This window comes from Phragmites australis, chromosome 1 (assembly GCF_958298935.1).
Source record: "Phragmites australis chromosome 1, lpPhrAust1.1, whole genome shotgun sequence".
NCBI lineage: Eukaryota > Viridiplantae > Streptophyta > Magnoliopsida > Poales > Poaceae > Phragmites > Phragmites australis.
This window is the reverse complement of record NC_084921.1, coordinates 54792129-54798128: the sequence shown is the minus strand read 5'-3', so window position 1 is coordinate 54798128 and position 6000 is coordinate 54792129.

Below are 6000 nucleotides of genomic sequence, written 5' to 3'. Positions count from 1 at the left end.
TAATTAGGCTGCACTTTGCATACAATCTACCGAGGCATCCACCCTCTATTTATACAATAAGTTTCCAGCTAGCTAGCACTGCACTATCCAGTTGGGCATGTCACACGATGACAAGTCCATTTCCCGTCGTAGTTTTTCCAATTTTCCACAACTACGTAGCGTACTTGACCCATCGACGCCACTCGTTCGCCTCAGCCGATCGTCCCGGTGGCCGCATGCGCCATAGCTTGCACTGCACTATCCAGTTGGGCATGTCACAGGATGACAAGTCCATTTCCCGCCGTAGTTTTTCCAATTTTCCACCACTACGAAGCCAAGCGTACTTGACCCATCGACGCCACTTGTTCACGGGCTAGCTAGGCTGCGTATGCGCAGGCCAACAACGGATCTCAGAGCAGGTCGCATCCGAACACGAAAATTCCACTAGTCATGCGCGTGCATACTTCATTAGGAGTTTAGACCGTTCATTATATAGACATTTGTATTAAATAGATACGGTGAGTAAGAAAAAACCATAAGGTTAATGAGAGAATCAATATATAGATGAGCATTAAAAAAAGAGGAATGAACAAGATAAATCGTACGTAGGTAAGAACATGCAAAATTGCATTTCTGGTCGTGATCCCGCCAGGCTTGATAAGAGCATCTACAAGAGTCTCTTTATTTAACTCTATAATCAAATTTAGGAGTTTATATACTAAAATTATTCTGCAACAGACTCTGTATCCACCTCTCTATATTTACGAACTCTCTATCCATCCCCTTTTGCTCTCTACTTCCAGACGAGTCGACTCCCTATCTTCACGTCCCACGCTCGGCCTCCCTCCTGCACTCGTTTTTCCGCTCCAACCCAACCACCCTCGGTCGCAATGGCATTCGCCCCTGCTCCCTCGCGCCGCCGCCACCAGGGCCACTACAGACCCTATCGTTGACCGCCGGTGAGGAGTGGGGCGGTGGAGGCGCTGCTAGAGGAAGCTGCGGCAACGTGGAGGTGGCAAGCCTGAATCAGCTCAGCAAGAACCTCGAGCGGCTGCTGCTCCCCAACCTGGACCTTGATTGCAGCGACGCGAACGTCGATGTGCCCAATGGCTAGCCGCCCGTCCTCTTCCACCACTGCATACTCGCCGTGCGCAGCGCCTTCTTCTACGACATCTTCGCCGCGCGCAGTCTCGTAGGGGCCACGCGTGGTGATGATTGCAGCGACGCGAACGTCGATGTGCCCAATTGCTAGCCACCCGTCCTCTTCCACCACTGCATACTCGTTGTGCGCAGCGCCTTCTTCTACGACATCTTCGCCACGCGCAGTCCCGTCGGGGCCACGCGTGGTGATGCAACCGCTGGAGCTGGAGGGGTAGGAGAGGGAGCTGGCAGTGGGAGGCTGCGGTACAAGATGGAGAAGCTCATCCCCGGGGGGCCACGTGGGCGCGCGAGGCCTTCCCAGTATTCCTAGGGTACCTGTACATAGGCAAGCTCCAACCGGCGCCGCCCGACGTAGTGTCTTGTGCCGACCCCGTGTGCCCGCACGACTCATGCCCGCCGATCATTAGGTTCACCGTCGAGCTCATATACGCGACGTGGACTTTCAAGATCCTTGAACTCTTCTCGCTCTTCCAGGTGAGACACAATATTGTATATGGATGACCGTGAAAGAGGACAAGGGAGAGAGAAAGAGTAAAGATAGAGATGACGAATGGAATCCATCCTTCAGTGATACATAAGAGAAAATATATAAAATAAGGTATTAGAAGTGTATTAGAGATAAGAGTGATTTAAAAAAAAATTATTACGAAGACTCCTATATGAAAATATATAAGGTTTGTTTTAGACAATCTTTTAAAAATGCTCTAAGTCCCCATGCGCGAGCAGGTCCTCCGCCGATCGCGGCCGCTGGTCCCGGACGATGCATGTACCACGTACAATACAAAGCGGCGCCTTGTCCGGCACGTGGAATTCCAGCGCGGGTTGACCTGACCTTCTCTTCCTGGCCCGTTTGACGGGGTGGAACAGGGGGCCCGCCTTGTTGCTTGTACCGATCGAGTCACCATCGGTTAGGGGAAAGTCGATCTTCAACCTGTTGAGATTTGGAACAAGTCCGACGCACGCCGGTTACGCAAGGGCACAGGCCAAACATTCACCGATCCACGGACCGCGCGCGGGAGAATCTGGCCACAAGTGCCCGCGGTGCAAGCCGGACCCGGTTGTCCTGTCAGCGGCTCGTTCACTGCAAACCATCTGGCACACTTCCTCGGACTACCGCCCAGAGCTCAGGCGTCTGTTCCATCCGCATGGTAACGTTTCTTTTAAAAGAAGAGGAAATCACACGCCATGACTTCGAATTTTTTTAGCCTTTTTTAAATTAATATTTTAATAATAATCTGTCGGGACTTATATTTTCAGGAACAGGCCTCTTTTGTCGCGCCAAAGGCTTTGGCGTGACTCACCACGCCGTCACGCCAAAGAGCTTGGCGTGACTCCCGTGCCACGTCGGCGGGCGGTCCGGCTCGTGCCACGTGGCCGTGCCGACGTGGCACCCAAACCCCGGTTTTGGGTTCTGCCTCCGCTTCCTGACTCTGACTGTGCTGCGTGCAGGAGAAGGGGCCCGCGTCGGGTCTGTATAGTTCTCTGTCACCCCAAAGGGGTTGGCGTGACAGAGGGGGACACAGCCGCGCGTCTGTATGGGCCTCTGTCGCGCCAATGAGCCTGGTGTGACTCCAGTCGCGTCACGCCCTCTGGCGCGACTCTGGCTGCCACGTCGGCACGGCCACGTGGCACGGGCCGGACCGCCCGCCGATGTGGCACGGGAGTCACGCCAGGCTCTTTGTCGTGACGGCGTGGTGAGTCACGCCGAAGCTTTTGGCGCGACAAACGGGGCCAGTACCTGAAAATATAAGTCTCGATAGGCTATTATTAAAATATTTATTTAAAAAAGGCTAAAAAAAATTCCATGACTTCCGGTTGTTTACACACTGCTTGGGCTGATCAATGGAACACATGGATTAACTAATAGAGAAACTAATAACGTGTTACATATGACTTGGTAACTTGTGCAAATATTAAGGCTATCTTCAATACATTCTTAAAAATCTATCCTCTATAATATTATTATAACATCCACTAATACTATTATAACATTATCTATTTTTTATATCTAACAGTTACTCTATTTCCTATATTTCATTACTCTCTTCCTCCCTCAAACCCACATACATATTTAGTAAACAATGATACGGACTCCTCAAAGCGTTGGCAAATTTGCCTCAAACCAGCCGCTACAGTGTCACAGCCGCAACAGTGTAGCGCTAGATACGGGGTCTGTTGGAGGACGATGCAGCTACTCGCGAACGAAAAATCGTGCTGAACAGTGATGCCGTACGAGGATATCGATCCGGTTGGAGATGGCCTAAGGCCAAACAGACCACGCTAGTGCAGTGGTTGGTGCTTCAGGTTTGACAATCTGTAGCTAGCTTCTAGAGGCGAACTGACAGCAAAGGTCTGCCTGCCTGCCACCTTGCAGAACCAATGCAAGTCGCCGGAGACGAAGAAGCGATGCAAAACCCCAGAAACAATACGTGGAATTTTTTAATATATAGGCCTTTGTACCAATTCAGTTACATGTCTATACCGTCCATAAAGATTGATAGATTGAACATGAACTCTTTATTTTGCATTTTGCTTTCTAATCTATATACAGATTGAACTACTAATCTTATGTATCTTTAATTTCGAAATTATCTAATTATTAATTGTATTTGATATGGACTCTTTGTTAAATCTAAACTGTTAGATATTCATAACTGTCAAGATGATCTCTAATAGTAAATTCGAAGTATATCGGACGACTGGTGCATTGATTCACATTTCTAATGGGTGTATATCGAGTTGGACTCAAGAATATAAGCATTTATTCAGGTTTAAATCTCTCGTGGGATAACAGTACTACGTCCTGTGTATTGTATTATAGATTGTGTGAACTTGTTACAGAGTATGTTTCGTAGCACTACAAGCCAAGTGTAGCAAACATGCTATTGGAGAGTTTGTAGCGACCATATTTAGAGCATGTATGAGATTTTAGTGATTAATAATAACATAGTCAATGAGACTAAAATGTTTGTTAAGTATATATTTTAGTAGATTTTATGAATACATAAAGAAGTCACCAAAGCTAGGGCAAAAATTGATTGAATTAGCGAAGTTCCAAGAAAAATGAATACGCCCGGTGGACTGGTGATAAAGGTGTTGTACACGTCAGAGTGTTTTAACTCATGACACTTGTACACGCTGGAAGGTCTGGCGTATGAAGAAGGTGCCCGACGGAGTATTTCCTGAGGAAAGATTTAAAGATGCTACACGCCGGATTGTCCTGCGCTCTAAAGTTCTACACGCTGGAGTATTTCTTGCAGAGAAGGCTTCAACGGTTGTTTGGCGTGATTGTACATGCTGGATGGTCCGACGCTGAAGATTGGCTATGCCGAAGCATTTTGTGCAGAGAAGAAGTGACTTGGTCAGCTCAAGTGTACACACCGGATGGTCCGGCGATAGAACTGGTGAACACACCGGAACATCCGGTGTTCACACTGGGTTTGAGTGGATATCTAATGACTAGTTTTTGAAGAATATACACGCCGGTTGATGCAGTGAGTACAATATTGTTTACATGGGATCATCCAGCTTATATATAGTTAAGTTGAGCTGTTGGGGCAAAGGCTAATCCGTGGGTTTAAGGCTATAAATACCTATTCACTTGATCATTTGAAGATGTGACTATCAAGGGGAAGCTCATAGACACTTTAAAGATATCTAAGTCATCAAATTACTTAGAGTGATTATACAATGCAATTAAGCATAATATTAGAGAGTGATTAGTACTAATATGCTTGGAGAGAGTTGTTGCTAGGTACTGCTGTCTAGAGAGTGGATCAAGGAGTGATCCTAGAGTGTACCAAGTGGTCAGCCGGTACTTTGAAGTCTTGGTGACTTTGTCCGCACAGTGAGCCTTGGTGACTCATACTTGTTGACCCTTTAACTTGATGTAGAACGGTGGCAAGAAGCTTGTACATGGACGCAAAGACCCTTACTTTGGCGGCTCAAGCTCCAAAGTGAAGACGACGTTAAGTGACTGGAAGAGAGGCTTGGTATGAGCCTTGCCATTGTGTCTTGGTGACTCAAGAGTCGTGACCGAAATAGTCTTGATGAGTAGAAACATATCCTTGGTGGAGCTCCAACATGGACTAGGAGTGACATTCATACTATAGATATCATAGGATAAAAATTTCTTGTACCGAGTTTGCTCTTTCTACCTTATTTACATTTTTGCACTTATATACTTGCAATTTAACTTTCTAGAGTAGGTTCCAAACCTTTTGAATGGTAGAGTAGACACATTAGATAAATCTAGAGCACATTTAGATTGAAAATTAATATAAGTTTATCACATGAAGTTTGTAGAGCCGAATTGTTTTAAGTGTCATAATTTATCACCCCTCTTAGAACGTCATTGATCCTTACACTGTGTCTTCACCCCTTTATATACCTGGAAAAAAGATGTTCATACAAACAAACCGTGTCAAAACAGGTGACAGACATATGCCTGACGAAGTCTAGCTATTCCTAGCTCATCATGACGATGGGCAAGCACGCTCATCCCTCTCTGGTAGTCCTGCACGCCATATACCATCAACGAGCGTCATCATGCTCACTCGTCAGGCTATCCTGTAACATTTAATGCTATGGATGGGACACTGCAACATCACGTTGCCCTACGAACATGCTTCGCCGAAAGAGAGTGTATAGGGAAGGGGAATACTCGGGTGGATAGTATTAAATGAGATTTGACTGGTTATGTGAGTACTTGTCATGTGACCAAGTGGTTGATCGTGCGATGAGGCCGCGGTCTTAACAACACCTATTGCCAGCTGACATTTTGTGGTGTTAGGCCTGCCTCGTGGGGCATCTCCTTCCTTATGTATTATACTGACAGTAGCCTCCCAGTTTCCTCGTGGA